This window comes from Tachysurus fulvidraco, chromosome 2 (assembly GCF_022655615.1).
Source record: "Tachysurus fulvidraco isolate hzauxx_2018 chromosome 2, HZAU_PFXX_2.0, whole genome shotgun sequence".
Classification (NCBI taxonomy): Eukaryota; Metazoa; Chordata; class Actinopteri; order Siluriformes; family Bagridae; genus Tachysurus; species Tachysurus fulvidraco.
The window spans coordinates 2,656,439-2,676,153 of NC_062519.1; the positions used below are offsets into that span (position 1 = coordinate 2,656,439).

The 19,715-nt window shown below is 44.0% G+C and overlaps 1 long non-coding RNA gene across 1 annotated transcript; it reads left to right on the forward strand.

Moving 5' to 3' along the window:
• Nucleotides 1–802: 802 nt before the first annotated feature.
• On the forward strand, nt 803–5,939 carry LOC125140749. Its single transcript, XR_007139992.1, has 2 exons — nt 803–1,726; nt 5,630–5,939. It is a non-coding gene; the product is annotated as an uncharacterized LOC125140749 (long non-coding RNA).
• The last annotated feature ends 13,776 nt before the right edge of the window (nt 5,940–19,715 follow it).

Consider the following 19,715-nt stretch of genomic DNA (forward strand, 5'->3'; position numbering starts at 1 on the left):
AGATGCCAATCAACCTACCATGCATGTCTTTGGACCGGGGGAGGAAACCAGAGTACCCGAAGGAAACCCCCGAGGCACGGGGAGAACATGCAAACTCCGCACACACAAGGCGGAGGCGGGAATCGAACCCCGACCCTGGAGGTGTGAGGCGAACGTGCTACCCACTAAGCCACCGTGCCCCCCTTGCAAAAAATGTAAAGGATAAAACAGGGGAGCGGTGTTCTCAGTGCCGATTCTGTCTACCTGTGTGTGTGAACGTTCATCCAAATGTTCTAGAATCCTTCTCGCAGAGGTTAAGACACCAAAGCATTTCTATACTCATGTATTCTCAGCAGCGAAAAACTTTTACTACCGAAAATGGCACTAGCATTCTTTTCATTGTTTAATGATGCCCCGGATGACTAAACAGATATCTGTATCAGAACGGTGACAGGTGTCGATTGTAAAACCCTCACCATTAAGGTTCTGAAATTCTCTTCAAAATGTGTCTGACACCTCTGGTCGTTCTAGAATATTTGGGGGTCCTAGAATCCCTTGGTGGTAGCTCTAGTTTCCTCTGAGGCAGCGATTCAAGAATCCTTTGAGTAGAGGTCCTAGAATACTTACAGTGGAGGTTCTAAAGACAACAGTATATCATTGGGGTGGTGGTTAGATTCTAGAATTTTGGGGTGGTGGCTTTAGAACCCTCAGGCTGACTAACGAGTTCTAAAATGGTGAGCCTGGTTAGGTTACAAACTTCAGGGTGGTGGTTCTATAGTCAGAGAACACTAATGCTGGTGGCTGTAGAATCATCAGTGTAAAGAGAAAGAATCCTCATTGCCAAAGCTTCCGGTGGTTCTAGAATCCTCAGGGTGGTGGTTCTAGAGTGGGCAGCATGGACATCGTACCCTTTTTGTTGCGGTGCTTTTAAAAATTCACCATGCCTAACACTACCTCTCCGTTTGCTCTACAATCCTCAGGGTGGAGGTTCTAGAAATCTCCTACAGTTCTACAGTCCTCGGGGTTGGCGGTGCTAGAATTCTCAAGACGGTGGTTCTAGAGTTTTCGTGGTGGTGGATCTAAAATCCTTGTGGTGGTAAATCTCGAATCCTTGACCTCCTGGTTGTAGTTTGTGTAGGCGCCTTCCTACGATTCCTGTCGCCAATTACTGCGCTGTGATTGTCTCCGTTTTCTTTTCTTTTTTTTTTAAATATGACAATCAGCTCGACTCTATTGTCTATTTAGCCGCAAGCGTTTTTTTTTATTCCGTGATCGATGGCGTAAGTGTGAGTTTTAAATTGTCAGGAAGGGCCGCGTTAGCGTCGTCGTTCCTTAGAAGCGGATATTGCGGTTTGAAATGCTCTCGCATACGAATGCAAAAACATGACATGAAGTAGTGTACGTCTCTGAAGCAAAATGAAGCAATAAACTGCTGTTGTTCCCTCTCACAATAAGTGTGCTGAAACATTTGTGTTTAATTTAACGGCGAGGGGAGAAAGAGAACAACAGCTTGACGAATGAGCCTGAGAGCGCTGTCATTGCTCAACAAAAGACTCGTCCTCGCGATGGCCTCATTTTTCTAATAACTTCCAGTCGCTCATAAAGAGAGACGAGAGAGAAAACAGCAGGGGATGGGAACAATCCATGACGAGCTTTAAAACGTGCCCTGGTGAGCTACAGGAAAGTTGTTTGGAGCCAATGGCCACAAGGATGGAAAAGTCTTCCATGTTATGATAACGCTGTGGAGGTGAGGATGAATACACCTGTACTGCCCAGCTGTACAGAGACATTATTAAAGCTTTCACTAGCAGAACAATGAATCCGAGCTCGTCGTTTTATCTGATGTAGTCCCGTCTCTCACGGAGCGTTCCCCAGAACCCTCTTATACAAGATGAGTCATATCTGCCTAGTGCACGTCTTTTAACCGTGTGTTGAACTTTATCCTGGTATATGATTTGTGTCAGAATATTAAAAAGATTTAATGTTGTCTTTTTAGATATGTCTTCCTCAGAGCACCTCATTTAAAGTAAACCCACATAGTCCCAGCCATCATTCAGGTTGTACAGTAACTAAACCATTGACATGAATAACAGTTTGGACATCCTTGATTTTAGACCTTCTGCTGATGTTGGTGGTTCTACAGTCCTCAAGTGCCCCTTTCCCACCGAGGCAGTTTGAGTGCAGGTTCGGAGCCTAATTTAGAACCAGTTATTTCTTTTTCGACAGACAAAGCACCGGCTCTGAACCAGGAAAAGTGGTTCTTAAGTAGCACCAAAACGTTGCTGGTCTAGACTTAAGAACCGCTTGCGTCAGGAGCTGGGGGCGGGGCTGGGGGCGGGGCTACTGTTAGCGCATTTGATAATGTACCTTAAGTATACTGATGTTTAATACACTTTTACTTTACCGCGTTATGATCAGTTATCAGCACACATGATAGTAGGTAGCTATATGCTCAGGCTAACTTTTTTTGTGATAACGATAAAATAATGTTATGTATTTTCTCTATTACAACCTCCGTTTATACAGATTACACGGAGCTGCACGTACACGATGGATTCGCCGAGTTTGGATGCCGATGTAGGTTCACAAAGCCATGAGCATTAACAGTAAAGCAACATCCGCCATTGTTGATGTTGTGTTTGTAGCTGCTGCACTAACGTCGCTGTGTAACGTGACACGTATACGGTGACATCACACTCGGCGCTGTAATGCTCGCTAACCGATGGAAAGGCAAACCGGTTCTTAGAAGGTTCGCCGGTGGAACCAACTTTGAACCAGCACCAGCACGAGCTCTGAACCAGCACCCGGTTCTTTCTGGTGGAAAAGGGGCAAATGTAACCATTCTAGAATTCTGAGTGTGGTAGATTCAGAAACCTCTGGGTGGTGGTACTAGGCTTCTTGGAGTGTCATTGTTCTAGGATCTTTGAGGCATTTGTTCTACACTCCTCTGGGTGGTGTTTCAAGTATGTGTGGTGGTGTTTCTAGAAAATTTGTGATGATGGTTCAAGAATCCTTGGTTCTAAAATTCCCAGAGTGGTGGTTCAACACTTGTCATGGTGGTGGTTCCAAAATCATATGGGGTGGGCTTCTAGGATTCCTGGGGTGGTGTTTCTAGAATATTTGAGTTGTTAATATAATCCTTGGACTGGTGGTTCTAGAATCCTCAGAGCTGTTTCTATTGCACTCTTCTGGGTGGCTTTTCTAGAGTAGTCAATGTAAACTTCTCGGGTCACGGGGAGCCTGTGCCTATCTCAGGCGTCATCGGGCTTCGAGGCAGGATACACCCTGGACGGAGTGCCAACCCATCATAGGGCACACACACACTCTCATTCACTCACACACTCACACACTACGGACAATTTTCCAGAGATGCCAATCAACCTACCATGCATGTCTTTGGACCGGGGGAGGAAACCGGAGTACCCGGAGGAAACCCCCGAGGCACGGGGAGAACATGCAAACTCCACACACACAAGGCGGAGGCGGGAATCGAATGCCCCCCCTCCTAGGGTTATTGTTCTAGAATGATATGGGTGGTCTATAATGCTTGGTGTTTGAGGTACTATAATTCTCAGGGTGACCGAGAATTTTCTAGAATCCTCTGTGTGCTGGATCTATTATCCTCAGCATGATGAGTTTTCAAAGCTAAAGCCTTTGTTCATGTAGAATCCATGGGATTGATACAGAATCGTTCTCCTGACCTTGACCTTAATGTACCATGGTCTGAATTTAAAGAAAAAGTAATTATTTATTTTTTTCGATCAGATTTTACGAGCACACGCTGCTCTGCTGGTCCATTACCTTAAAATTCTCGTCGAGGGTTAACAGTTTATTTCCACTTAAAGTTTAAGGGCATTTCAAGAAAGTTAAATAACATCACCAGATATCTTCCAGGTGTAGCTCTTTGGTTTAACGAGTGTTTGTAACTTCATCGTGGCTTACGGGATTGACCCAAAGGTGTTCCTGATGCCTTCCAAGAGCTCGCTTCCTCCTAAACGGGGTGGAAAAGGGGATAAAACTCCCACTGAAATCCAATCCTGCGAAAATCCTCTGGGTGTAAACAACCTGATCCTCTCAGGGGCAATTTTCACTCCACAAAATAAATGAGGCCCAATTACCATAAAGCAGGGGAGTGGAACATCAAAGAGGGCTAAGGGGAAATGGGAACGAATTAAGAAAAGATAATAAAATCGGGCTAAATCATGCAGGACACCGGAGTCGCAAAAAGCGTGAGCTGTTGCCATACAGTCGGTGCCTCGGCTGTGGAAAGAGGAACGCTTTGAAATGTTAGGAATTAATGAAGCCGACCACTTAATGTGCGTGAAAATGCTTTCGCCTTCAGGGGAGAAGTTAGAAAACAAACAGTTGGGCACAGGATTTCCTTTTTTTTATTATTACTTTCTATGTAACAAGAAAACACAGAAATCTTCCTGCTTATGACCTCCAGATGCAGTCGATATTAAATCAATCAATGATATTAAAGGATCATTAAAAAGAAATCATTCTAATTGTTCTGCTCGCCGGGGAAATTCCTCCTCGGTCACCATTTTGTTTTTTTTTTGTTAAAGTACTAACTGTCTGTAATGACATCTAACGTGCGTTTATACAAATGACCCTAAGCCGTAATCGTATCCATACACGTGTCAACAAACAACAAGCAGAACAGCAAACAAATCTAATGAATTAAACATGAATTTCGGTCTTGCTGAAAACAGGCCTAACGTCCGCCAAATCCATAAAATCTCCTTGTCACGCAATGCCGGATGCGGATCTGAGCGTGCAGGTGGAGCGTACATCTCCTCCGCATGTGTCGAACCTTCTCTAACCGACCGCTCGTTCTTGCAGCTGTCGACACCCGCGCGAGAGCGTGAACCGCCTCCTGGGTTGATTTTGCAATCATAAACAATCAGTCGGAGATCCTGATGCCGGCTTATTGGCCGTGTCCGAGACGTGCTTGTGATTCACGCGGGCATCCATTAGGCCTATATAAACATAAACCTCATGGGCTGGACTCCAGTAACTCTTCTAACAGTGTTTCGATTTGGCGCTGCTACGGTACGCCGTCTTCCATGCAGTTTAACGAATACCATTTCAACATTCACACATCTTCACCAGAGCATGAGATGTATATCTTTCTGGTTCGGTGCGATACTTCTAAAGCATGTTTGCTGTCAGTGTGACGTGTACCGTGTGAGTTAATGGGCTCGGAGCTTTTGAAAGTGAGAGCAGCAAATGTTAGCGTTCCTCGTCAATTCGCATCGGCAGCAGCGGCTTCGCCGGGGTTCGAGGGGGTTTCAGGTGCTGATTAAACATGTTCCTTCTTTACTGTAGCACTGTTGCATCAGTAAATATGGTGTTGTTGATTTTATTTTTCACTTAAACCTTTTTATTTATGACTTTTAGTTTCCTTTTGATCATTTAGCACAGTGCACAGTGCCGGTGAAGACTCATCGGTTTATTTGAGTCAAAACACTTCGAGGCTTACAATTTTTTTTTTGTGTGAAAAATTGCTGTAAACAAAGGATGCTTTCAGAAATATAAATAACGAGTGTTTATTTCTGTCAATTTACAAAATGCAAAGTGAGCAAACAAAAGAAAAATCTAAATCAGATCAATATCTGGTGTTATTTTTTTTTTGCCTTCAAACCAGGATGAAGCGATGGCACGGCCCCCACAGAGCCCCGATCTCGACATCGTCGAGTGTGTCTGGGATTACACGAAGAGACAGAAAGCCGACATCCACAGAAGATCTGTGGTTATTTCTCCAAGACGTTTGGAACGACCTACCGGCCGAGTTCCTTCACAAATCGTGTGCGAGTGTAGCTAGTAGCTAACTGCTGCTGTTCTGAAGGCAAACGCTGGTCACACCAAATATCGATGTGATTTAGATTTCTCTTTTGTTCATTCACTGCATTTTGTACATTTATAAAAATAAATGTTTAACACTTCCATTTTTGAAAGCATTCTTTGTTTACAGCATTTTTTCCACACCTGCCTAAAACTTTTGCACAGCACTGTATACACATATCTTTTAATAAATAAATAAATAAATAAATAAATAAATAAATAAATAAATAAATAAACATAAATAAACACACATAAATAAATATACATATATATAGAAATTAATATATTTATAAATATATACATAGTATATTATATTTGATATATATATATTATTTATATAAATTAATATATATATATATATATATATATATATATATATATATATATATATATATATATATATATATATATAATTTATTTATATATATTTATATATAAGAATGCAGCTATAAATGGATAAAAAGTACCACATATTCTTATCAGCAAACTGGTCACTTACTGTATCAGCAGAATAAAGCACTTGGACCGATCTTATTGGTAAAATAAACGATGTTTAGGTTTTAACAGTTCAATCTCTTGTTGTTTATTTTCCCATACCACTTTTTCCTTACTACATTATAACCCTGATCTGATCTGATAACCTATAAAACCTTCTGTATCTGTTGAACATGGAGTAGCTTCTGGAAATGAAAACATCAGCCACACATTTTGGAGTTTTTCTCCCAGGCCCGGAGCTCCCGGCCCCACACTTCCTCCCCGACTAGGGACAGGTATCGTTATCATTTTTAAATTTCCTATAGAAACATGGCAGCGCTCCAGAGTGTGTGACTTGTGTTAGTAACTGAATCCATGAAAAGCTTTAATTCAGGACACTGTAGCTTCCACATCGTGCGGTACAGAGGTGGTATTCTTGCGACTGCTCAGTGTGTCCTTGTTCCGATCGGGATAAAAATAAACCGTACACTTAATTTTTCAGGTCAGCAGGATGACATCCTTTATAAAGGGATAAGTGGGAGTTGAATCAGAGAAACAAATGAAATACATGTCGGTTTAGGGAAATAATCAACAGCAGCATGGTGTGATGACGCGTATTTACTGTCCAAAATCCCAGAATGTTTCATTCCTCTTTTACCACATGGAATTTCTCAAGGATTGGGATCATTTTGGAATTCCGTTCTTCTTGGGAACTTCTGGTACAGGATCGTTCTCGTTCCAGCTTTTCTTTTATCTCTCTAAGTTGAACTTAATAAGACAATAAAACACAGCTTGCAATGTTAATGAGAAACCAGACGGTGTAAGAAGTCAGAAAAACTTTCTTCCAGAGAGGCCAAAGACTGGAATTTCCTCCTGTTCATGCCCTGTTGGGAATTTGTATAAGGACTCATTTTAGATCAGACTCACAGTCAGAAGTTATCGTACTGATTAAAAATGTCCCAGAAGACTATTTTAGTTTAATGTAAACATTTCATTTCGGTGGCTTAGTGGTTAGCACGTTCGCCTCACACCTCCAGGGTTGGGGGTTCGATTCCCGCCTCCGCCTTGTGTGTGTGGAGTTTGCATGTTCTCCCCGTGCCTCGGGGGTTTCCTCCGGGTACTCCGGTTTCCTCCCCCGGTCCAAAGACATGCATGGTAGGTTGATTGGCATCTCTGGAAAACTGTCCGTAGTGTGTGTGTGTGTGTGAGTGTGAGTGAATGAGAGTGTGTGTGTGCCCTGTGATGGGTTGGCACTCCGTCCAGGGTGTATCCTGCCTCGAAGCCCGATGACGCCTGAGATAGGCACAGGCTCCCCGTGACCCGAGAAGTTCGGATAAGCGGTAGGAAATGAATAAATGAATGAATGAACGAACGAGTCCTTCAAAGTCTCACCATACAGTACGGGTCCCTGTAGATAGTCTGGTATTAGTGCACAAGTGCTTTAGTGTGAATCTGTGATTTTTCAGCTGCTCAGAACCTCCTGGCCATTCAGAACCCAGAATTCAGGGGCGGAGTTGAAAGATAATTAATAAACAGGGCACGATGATGTCCGTGGTGAACCCCGTAACCCTTCCATTGTTTGTTTAATGCGTCCGAGGTGACACATGCTTGACGCATTGCTGACTCTGTAGTTGGGAAAATATCGTGTCAAAGCAGTTGAAAGCCATAAACCCAAAACTATTTGGAACTTTTAACCTCCGGAGTTTGCCAGAGCAGATCTGCTGCCCCCACAGTCTCACGCTCTACAGCGGTGGCCAGGACACTGTTGGACACACTCTGAGGCGTTATATTATCTTCATAACAATTGCGTGTGTGCGAGCGTCTGCGGCTTCGGTGCGTCCACATTCTTTTCCCTCCTTGTCATCGACACAACAAGGGCCGAGTCACGACGGTTCTTCGTGGGATCAAAACGGCTCGCACGGCCTTGAGAGACGTTTAAAGCTGCACGGCTTGAGATCCAGGGGACATCAAATTCCACATGACGTGTGTGTGTTTGTGTGTGTGTGTGTGTGTGTGTGTGTGTGCGAGACCTCGGACCGCTCTCTCCGTTCCTCCGTGCTGTTTTCGTGCCGTGTCAGAGTGACAGGCTCACGGTGGGAGAACGATGGCTTGTAAAATCTGATTTAAAAAGCTCTTTCACAGTCACGACAGGCACATGGAAGAAGCTTTGTGGAGATTTATGAATTCATGATATTAGCATATCTGATACTGCTTTCAGAAACTCACCAAAGCCCTGGCATGTGTTACCGTTATGCTCCGGCTCACGCCGACCGCTCCGAACAATAACGTCTCGCTTTTGAGCGAGCTTCTAATATTTTCTTAGATTAAGATTAGACGAAGACGAATATGAAAGTGAACAGCAAAATAAATCTTGTGTTTACTCCAAACAGCTTTGCTTTATGAGACACTCTGAATTGTGCTGGCAGAGGAGGAAAAAACAACAACAACAACAACAACAGGGTTCAAAATGAACCAACTCAAAATGAATGAATGAACATCAGATGTGCTTTTATCCATTAATTTTTACAATACATGTTGTAGAGCCGCCATTAAACACTGTAATTGACGGCAGCTGGAAACTTTGTTCCCCAACCACCTTCTTTTTGTCTTAAAAGTTGTAAAAATAAAAATGCAATTAAACAAGGAGCTTGTCATTGAACCAAAGCAACCGGAAAACATGAACTCCTCTGTACCGAAGTTTTACAAAGCACTGACACCGGAGACTCCTTCCCGGTAAAATATTTTTACCAGGACACCTGTGTCAGTAAGTCTGATCTACAATGTTCTTTCGGTGTGTTTCAGACGTGAGTTTTTCCCTCTGTTGATGATCTTACACTGAATTTTAGTGCTGAAGATAAATCCGAGCTGCTTTTTAGACGAACAAACACTCGGATCATCTCGGAGAGCAGAAATGGGTTTGATCTCAACGTTTACTCTGAAGATACAAACATCTGTGTGGAGAAAATAAACCTGGAACTTTCCTCTGTACTGTACAGTATATATCAGTGGTCCCTAACCTTTTTTTCCGCCGAGGACCAGTCAATGTTTGATAATTTTCCCGCGGCCCGCTGGGGGTGGGGTGGTGGTGGTGGCGGCTATACGATTAAATTAAAATTAAAAATTTTAATTTAATTGTATTTAAACATGCCTTTTTAACTCACTACAACGCTAAATCAATGAGAACCCTGAGCTTGTTTCTTTACAACGAGACGGTTCCATCTGGGGTAATAGGAGACAATGACACCCGAAGTGTGTCGCTTATGTCCAGTTTATTCCGTTGTTTTGTTTCGGTTGCCGTCACTGCAGAAATCCCCGCTTCACACAGATAGCATGTCGGAAATGGCGATAGGGATGTAAGTGCTGTGGTGACAATCTCAGGGTATTCCGCCATGACTTTAATCCAGAACACCGGCAGAGTTTCTAACTTTCTAACGACGTCTGTTTCGTGCTAATTTTTGCTAATTTGTGGGATAAATTTGAGCAAACACAATATACACGTACCCCAAGCACTGTTAAACATGACAAAGTACCGGTGAACAGAGAGAAGAGCGATACACACCTTCTCTCTCCACCAAAGCTACAACGCCACTGCCGCTCGCAGCCGCTCAGCTCCAGACGTCACCTAAACCCGGCCCGATATCACGATATTTTGTGACGTCTCTCAGCTCCCGGCTCCTATCACCTCTAGTGTTGTAGAGAAAAACAGTAACAGTGATGAAACTCACATTATTAAAGTCCTGAGTGTTTACTTTCATATGAGCTTCATATCAACACCACTGTGGAGTGAGACGTGAGGAAGACGTCCGATCGTCGACACGGACACATTTTTCCGGCCTCTGAGTTAATTTATAAAATAATAAAAATAGATATAATAAAGATTCATTCATTCATTTTCTACCGCTTTATCTGAACTTCTCGGGTTACGGGGAGCCTGTGCCTATCTCAGGCGTCATCGGGCATCGAGGCAGGATACACCCTGGACGGAGTGCCAACCCATCACAGGGCACACACACACTCTCATTCACTCACACACTACAGACAATTTTTCCAGAGATGCCAATCAACCTACCATGCATGTCTTTGGACCGGGGGAGGAAACCGGAGTACCCGGAGGAAACCCCCGAGGCACGGGGAGAACATGCAAACTCCACACACACAAGGCGGAGGTGGGAATCGAGCCCCCGACCCTGGAGGTGTGAGGCGAACGTGCTAACCACTAAGCCACCATGTCCCCCTAATAAAGATTTATCAATATAAATAAATCCATACGTATTCATTTAAACCTGTAATTTGCTGTGCAGTTAGAGAATACACATAACCTCGTGATTTGAGAATCACAGCTCTTTGGTATAAAGTGTGTTAAAATGATCCGTGCTACAAAAACAGCCGTGAGAGGATTTACAGGAGCTGGATTTATATGAAAACTAACATATATATGTCAGACGTCAGCGCTAGACTAGACTTTTTCCTCATTTCTGCCGAGCTGGAAGAAGAGAAAGACGGAGTCTGGGTGGGCAGATAAGTGATCTGTAGGATTTAACTTGAGTGTTATTACATTCTTCATCCTAATAAAGCCCTACACACACACAGACACACACACACACTAGATAACGAACATCTACAGGTCTGTTTGTTTAACATCCTGATCGAGTCTCATCCTTTTCCCGTCTGCCTTCGGCCTTTAATTAATATCTCACGAGCGCACGATCATTTCACGACTGTTTAAAAATAAAACACAACCCATGCCAAAGCACATATACACAGTTAAACATAACATATGAAAAGATCCGATATCCCATAAGTCATCTTAAACACACACACACACACACACGGCTTCGCCCTCCAAATATGGATGCCGTCTGTGACGGATGGAGAATTGAATTATTAGCTCCGTCATCCGTGACAGAGTGCGAGTCTGATTTCACGCTGTGGGTTGGAGAACACATGCTGACTCAGTGTTGTTGTGGAGTTTGGGCTCATATGTTTCACACTAATGTGTGTGTGTGTGTGTGTGTGTGTGTGTGTGTGTGTGTGAAGGGTTGAAGGCAGGCGTTAGTGCACTTCCTGGCAGGAATCCTCTCAGCATGCATGCTGTTTCACAGCCTTGGTCCCACTGCTCTGACCCAGGCAACTCGGGAAACTGGTATTTGTGGTCTGGGGCTTGCAGCCAAAGCCTTCCATCTCCCATCAGTGCTATGAGATAAGGACTTCTGTGTAATTACAGCCTGAGCCACACTCCAAGGCAAAGGAACGGGATGTTTGCTGGCATCTACTCTACCTACGATTTATTGTCAAATATTTTTAACCCTGAATAAATCTTCACACAAATAAACATACAGGATTCTTGTATTAATACTGTATGTACTATTTAACCATCTCACGATTTTATGTCTTAAGCCCCGGAAGCACGGATGAAAACCTGGACGTGAACAGAAAACAGATGCCGAGAGGAAAATTGACCGGACTTTCTACTTAGGATGGATGATGTTTGTTCATCTGTCAATCATGGTGACACGTATGCAGTACGTACTGTATGTGAAAGAGGAACGACTGAGAACGCAGCATGAAAAAGTCTTCATGTGTCTCTCTTGATAGAAGAGAAACGGACCGATGTGTCATGTAGGACCAGGCAAGACCGATCCGAATTAGATTAGACGTGAGCCCAAACAAAGCAAAAGGTCACGTACTGTACTGTACGAGCTCTTTCCTGCATGTCGTGTTCATCGACATCCTTAACATCAACACACATTCTTCATTTATTTAATGGTGCTTGCAAAGCAACATTCTTGTTATCTTCTTCCATACGGATTATTCTTCTTCCGGACAAAACTTCGGAGCGTAACTTGTTCCGCAGCTTTTGTCCTAGACCCATGAATGAAGTGTCAGATCGACCGGCTCGTTGACTAGAGGTGTGCTCTGACTTTTATAAGCGATCCGACCAAAGATGTTCGCACAGCGGACGAAAAAGCCGCCAAAAAAAGTCCCATAGACTTGAATGGGAAATTCCTAATATTTCAGCCTAGCAACCGAGTGCCGAGATCTGCCACGTGCAAGCACCATTCACATTTTCTTCAGGAAATGTACATTCTAGTTCATGCAGTGGTTTAAAAAAAAACTAGCTGCTAGGTTATTTATATTTTTGTAAAATAAATAAATAAATAAATAAATAAATAAATAAATAAATAAATAAATAAATAAATAAATAAATAAGCAACCCGATTGGTTGCTAAACGTCGTGGGAAGTAAAAAAACAGAAATATTTTCTTTAGCTGGAAGAAAGCGACGAAACGGAGCGATGGCGCTGAGGTTGAGCCAGAAATCACACGCTATGCTGATTCCATTTCCTGCCACAGAAGAACTTTCCTCACACAGCTGACCAAAGACTACAGTCTGAGATTAATATTCATAACTCTCATAATCATAACCATAATCATAAACGATCCGAGGATGTAAACAGCCCAAAGGAAGGATTTTGTTTGTAGAAGATGTCGATATGTTTATACTGCGAGTCTGACCATGGTGAAGATCTCTTTCTGCAAATAGCACCATCACATACAGTAGGAACGATCTCTTGCTTTTCCATTATTCAGTTATTTATCCATCACTGAACTGATTACTGATCGTGGTGCTGATTCAGTCTGGTTTCCTGAAGCAGTGCTGTTAATTACCAGTAGGGGGCAACACTGGATGTTTAAAAAAAAAAAAAAGTCACCAAATCCTGTGGCAGCCTGGATGGCAGATCTGATGGATTCAGTAATCCAGATGTGATTAGACACTTCACGTGACGTCCCGAGGCTGTTCAGATGTTCGTCACGACGTTGTTGTTCCTCGTTATGGTGTTAAACGTTGGACACTCTGGAATAATCACTGAAGGACTTTTGAGCTGTCTCAAAGGATGAGATGATGAGTGTGGACTTTTCTCCTGTTTTATGCATTATAACCTGCAATTATTTCAAATGGAGGGATTTATTTTGTCAACACTTTGCTACCCAGATGCTGACCTGTGAGGAAAAGTTACATGTACACACACTTAGAAGAGCTTCACAAGGAACGCTTATAAAAAGTTCAGCAGTTACACATTGTGTGTGTGTGTGTGTGTGTGTGTGTGTGTGTGTGTGTGTGTGTGTGTGTGTGTGTGTGCGTGTGTGTGTAAGCCTAGGATGCGGTGTAAGCAGACAAAATCTATACCGAAGATATGAACGGAGTCGTCGTCCTAACGCCGTATCGTTTCCATAGCAACAGGTCATTTACATCAAACTCTCCATATAAACAAAGGTTTTCTAAGCAGATATTTAAATAGCATTAACAGACGTAATTACAAACGGATGGAGAGCACAAGGTGACGTTCTTTAATGAAGGAACGATACAAAAAACAAAAAAAAAACAAAGGAAAACAATCGACTCCGGAGCGCTAACTGTAAGCGTGACATCATCATCGTTACTTTAACCGAAAGCTCATTGCGCAGACTGTCATCACACCGCGACACGCTCACGTTCCTGTCGCTCGTCGCTGTCCTGTCGGTCTCGATCCAGTTACTGAGTTAATCGGAATACGGTTTTATCGTTGTATTATCTATAATCCGTATTATGCTCATAAGATCAACTATATCATCATTTTATATTTTATATCACTCACACGTTCGAGAAATCGCAAAGCTCTGACACCGGAGACTCCTTCTGTATTGCGTTAAATGATAACGTATCAGAACGAGAGCATTAACACGAACGAGTCAGCCGGGTCAGAGCTGCTATAAAATATACAGATAATATAATTTAAAGGGGATTTTAAAGAAATGTAACAGGATTGTCCTGGGTGGAGCGATGCAAAAGCAGGCACTGGGACCCAGTACATCCGATGAAGTGATCCCTCCACTGGCTTCCGGTAGCTGCACGCATCCGATTCAAAACACTGATGCTGGCCTACAAAGCCAAAGATGGTCGCTCTGGATAAGGGGTCTGTCACATGCTGTAAATGTAAATGTAAATATCAGACAGTTGACGTTTCGTGTTTTTTTTACTGGTCTACGAGATAAACATCTGATGCTATTACGCTGTGTTTCTTTTCAGAGTTTCCTGTTGTAACGCGGTTTGTCAGAACCGATCGCTCGTTCTTCTTCGGCGATTACGGTCTGGACTTTCCTTTTAGACTTGAGATAAGGGAAGTCAACGCTGCTGATGAAACGAGCGTGGGCAATTCGGCGTCGGACGTGATGTGTTACGGTTCTCTGAGAAGACTGTGGGTGCTGGAGTGCAGAGATCGGAACAGAGGAGCTATCGGGACGCCGCGGTGCACGCTGACAGTGGGAGATTTACTCGTGCTTGCTTAATCAAGCAGTGCTGAGGCCTCGCCAAGGGCTTTTAGGTTTGAGTGTGTGTGTGTGTGTGTGTGTGTGTGTGTGTGTGTGTGTGTGTGTGTGTGTGTGTGTATGAGAGAGAGTGTGTGTGTGAGAGAGAGAGAGAGAGAGAGAGAGGGAGAGAGAAAGAGAGAGAGAGAGAGAAGGAATTGATTGGATATTTGTCAAATTCCTCCCTTTACTGCAGGCCCCCAGAGACCAATATGACTTGCAATGGATCTGACTTTGTAGGTGCTTGAGAGGCCTTGAGTGCGTTGGAGAGGTGCGCACTTGGTGCGCGCACACACACACACACACACACACACACACACACACACACACACACTTCAAGTCCACAGTGGGAGGCAGGGGCTGTAACAGGGGTGGCATTGGCAGGATTATTTTCATTTCCATGGAGCTCTGCAGTGCGTCTCATTGTGTCTGCTCTGTGTGTGTGTGTGTGTGTGTGTGTGTGTGTGTGTGTGTGTGTGTGTGTGTGTGTGTGTGTGTGTGTGTGAGAGAGAGAGAGAGAGAGAGAGAGAGAGAGTGTGTGTGTGTGTGTGTGTGTGGTGTGAGTGCTATCACCAGCCCTGCCTGGCTCACGTCCCATTCGCACAGTGATTCATGACAAAGGTAACTGTGGCCAGCCCCCACAATGCTTTGCTCCCCAGCTCCCAGGCAACAGGCACTTCCCTGCGCTCTGCTCCTCCTGCTCTGGGAAACACCTAATGAGTTTTTACAGCCAGAAATCTGCTCAAATTTACGGTTATTGTGATAACCCACGAGTCCAGCAACAATTTAGGTGGACAGATATACTGCTGTTTTAATAAGGGGTGATTTAGTGTTATTGCTGCTGAAGGATTCCTGTTGCTGTAATTGTTACAGACACCACGCAATTAAACCGGTCGTCTTGATGGAGAGCTTTTCTAAGTGTGGCTTTGTCTGTTCACATGGTCTCTCTCTCTCTCTCTCTCTCTCTCTCTCTCTCTCTCTCTCTCTCTCTCTCCCTTGCTTTTCATTGATTCTTCTCACTCATCCTTGTCCTCGTCTTCGTCTTTGCCAGAAGAAAACGTGCGATGTGTGCAGTTATGCACAACAAACCTCTTCAGGTCGCATTGTTGTCGGTTTCTCCGCTTTAAATTAAACCACTTTAGCGCACTTAACCCTACCAACACCACGGCACTGCGTACAGACGGATGGCGTTTGGTCAGAACAAAACGGACTGATTGATTCTCTCCAACAGGCGCTCTGACATCCCGGCTGCTCATCACAGGGTCACATGAATGAATCCTCTCCTTATGGTATCTGTAACAACAGCTCGTTCGCACGGATTTCAAAATGTAGATAGGATATAATCCGTAGTTAGATGTGCGAAGCTGTAACATGAAGTGTTTACGCTTCGGTGCTTTACAGTTAAAGATTACGACGGCATTTAAAAGTAAATCTGAACAGATAAACACTGTAAACTTCGCCTGGTTATTTCACAGCACTCTTTAATTATCGTACGTCTCACTGTTACGTCATGAAGGCCCACGGGGACGCTCGCTCACGGAGCCACTGGATTTAATTAAACAGCTTCTGTCTCAGGAGTGAAATTGTGTCGGAGTTTGAAGAGCCCAGGCGGCGGTTTGTTATTCCGCCGTTGAAGTGTCAGGAGCAGGTTCTCTCGACAGGCCTTGCCAAGCACAAACAGTCGCTGAGGCCCAGCGGAGGCCACTTGGCAGCTTGCTGAGAGGTAACTCAACCTTATTAGCTGCTAATAGGAGACTGGAGGGGGGGTGAAGCCGAGGGTGAAGATGAGGGGGTGAACGACTTGCTTGATGGGTTGTTTATGAAGGTGGGAGGGAAAGGGCCAGGTGGTGGGGTTGAAGTGTGCAGGAACCGTATCCTGGACTGGTTCGGGAGGTCGTTTAGCCGTGCCGAGGTGATGAACCGGGATAGGAATGCCATCATCCTCCAGGTGGATCGCTTCTGTTTTTTTTTCCCCCTCTCTCTCTTTTGTGAGGTCAGCTCGTCTGGCTGTGCATGTAATTGGTTCTGGTTTATTGCGATTGGAGTTTATTAAGACAAGCATGGAATGCCCTGATGTCAGTAACAAGAGAATGAGAGGGAGGGAGCAAGGCAGAGAGCGAGGCAAAGAGGGAGGCACGAAACGGACAGGAGGGAAAATTGTTGTACTGGATGTTTTATGAGAATAAAGCATTGGAGAGTTCAAGGTTGAGGCGTTTCTGTCTAAGGCTGACACGACGTCTGAGCTCACGTGACACGGGCATGAGCACGGTAGCCTGATTCAGACTTAATGAGTGGCCTAATGAGGTGACGGTTCCCAAAACCCGCCCCCTGCAACTCCACCCTCTGGCCCCTGCCCTGACACAAACTTTACTCCATTCTCACCTCACAAACACAAACCCTGGTGATTTACAGAGTCGGGCACTACACGGTGTGAGCGCTGAGAATTTAATAGCTAATTTAAAACGATGACGGATCTGTTAAAGTGTGAAATCGAGACGCTGTGGGCGACCTTGACGTCTGTCGCTTTGACACGGTATATAAAGAATAAAACGCTCGCGGGTGTGAAGTTATGGGAAGATAATAAACAACCGAGCGGTGTGCTGAAGCCGAGACGCTCTTACGACTGAACAACTCTTTTGTCTCCCTTTATATTTTTTTTTCTCTTGTGGTGAGAAACGTGTAACATGCTGCATGGCGTTTCTGGCTGCCTGAGCGAGCATCCACCTGCTCCGATGTAAGCCAATACCTTTCCCTCAGCCGTAAGTCGGTCCTGAGTTATAGAGCGTCCTCACTGACTCCGCGCCAGATGGACCGACAGCCCGGGAGGGGGGGAAAAAAAAGGTGAGCAGATTTATATGAAGTCTCGCTACAGCTCCAAGCTGGCAAAGTGTAGGTCTGACGACAGATTCGAGGAGACGGAGAGAATAAACAGCTTATGTTACTGTCTATCAATGGAGGAATACAAGCTTGGGGGAAGAAAAAAAAAGGGAGGGAGGGGGGGGTCATTTTAAATCTTCGATTTGTTTTAGGGTTCAGAGGTTATGCAGGGAAAGTTTACACAGAAAAAAAAACTACCAATAATAATAATAATAATAATAATAATAATAATAATAATAATAATAATAATAAATCTTCATCATCATCATCATCATCCTCACAACAGCTGTAATGAATGAACTTTCATTCTCGGATATTGTTCACCCTCCAGGTGTGTTAAAAAATATATAAAAGCTTTACCCACAAAGCCAACCAAAAAAACCTACACCTCCCCACCCCAACCCTTCTCTGACACACACACACACACACACACACACCCCCCATTTGTGACATCTGGACATATGTGAAAAATGATGTATCAATAGCGCCCGTGAATGCACAGCTCTATTTATTGAAGGAGAAGGCACAATAGGAGTGTTGTTGAAACACCGCTCCGGACCTGACCACGCAAGGCCCCGAAATGAATGAGGACCTATTCACAATGTGTTTGTCCTGGCCGGAGCCCCCGTTTCACTCATCCATCAAGCAGCTTAAGTGTGTCACATAGCTGTGTCCTCTTCGGAATTAAACACGGACGAACACGGTGCACCGCTGCTGTGTGAGGTCTGCGATAGAAATGAAGCAACCCTTAAAACAGATTTGCTCACAACTAACTAGCATCTACAGTACAAACACGGCAAAAATGCAACGCTGATGGATCCTGGATTCTGATTGGTCGAAAGCCGATTGTTTTTTTTTTTTTGTAACCAAGAGCATAACTGTACTTTTTTAGGATGTCATCGTTTCCATAGTAACAACCAAACAACACATTAGCAATAGGTAATTTTTTTTTTTTTTGTAATAAGCTGATTGTTTAGCATCTCCAGTCTCAGTGCTTTGGAAAGGTCGGGTTTTCCCACACAGTGACAGTGGAGTGTTTTTTTTTTTTTTTAAAGTCAAAGATTTTTATTCTTTTTTTAAAAGTCAAACATTTTTATCAAGCTGCATTCAGCATATATTGAGAGAGCTGGGCATGGTGGCTTAGTGGTTAGCACGTTCGCCTCACGACTCCAGGGTCGGGGGTTCGATTCCTGCCTCCGCCTTGTGTGTGTAGAGTTTGCATGTTCTCCCCGTGCCTTGGGGGTTTTCTCCGGGTACTCCGGTTTCCTCCCTCGGTCCAAAGACATACATGGTAGGTTGATCGGCATCTCTGGAAAATTGTCTGTAGTGTGTGAGTGTGTGTGTGAATGAGAGTGTGTGTGTGCCCTGTGATGGGTCGGCACTCCGTCCAGGGTGTATCCTGCCTCGATGCCCGATGACGCCTGAGATGCACAGAGGCACAGGCTCCCCGTGACCCGAGAAGTTCAGATAAGCGGTAGAAGATGAATGAATGAGAGAGAGTTGAGAGAACAAATGTTTATAGCTTCTATAGCACCAGTGTTGACTGTTTATATCATTAAATTGCTGCGATATAAGAGAAACACAACACTTTAGGGTATGGATAAAGGTGACAAACTCTCTTTCGTCTTCTCGCTGTCTGCCATCTTAGACTTACAAATGTACATCATGACAATGTTTATTTTTTCCCCTCTTCCTTTTATCTCCCTGTCCTGAATATTACAACAGTGACATCATTATATGTTAGAAAGAGAAAGCAGAGCTCGGTCCTCGTTACACGGCTGTTTTCTAGAACTGTGTCTTCTTTAAGACGTCCCTCAGCGTCCCTGTGCTGAACGATTCCGGACCTGCGTGGGTTGTTACCAGGCAAGCAGCAAGCGGCCTACAGTATAGCCCTCATCTGAATCTCGACCAAAGAAAGCTCTACGTGTTTTCTTTAACATCAGCACTCGGGTGAATTTAGCACTTCACCAGCAGCAGCTCCCAGGATCGAGCTCGGAGGTCTTGGAGACGGAGCCTCGGCCGCAGCGGCTTGTGATAGATTTTTATTAAAAAGTTTAGAGGCATGACAGAAGCAAACCTGCAAACTTCAACAAGTTTTTTTTTTTTTTTAACCCACCGCATAAATCAAGCAGTTTTTGTTTTTCTGCCCAAACGGCAGACAATTTATGAATCCTTGAGCTGAGGCCAAGTCAT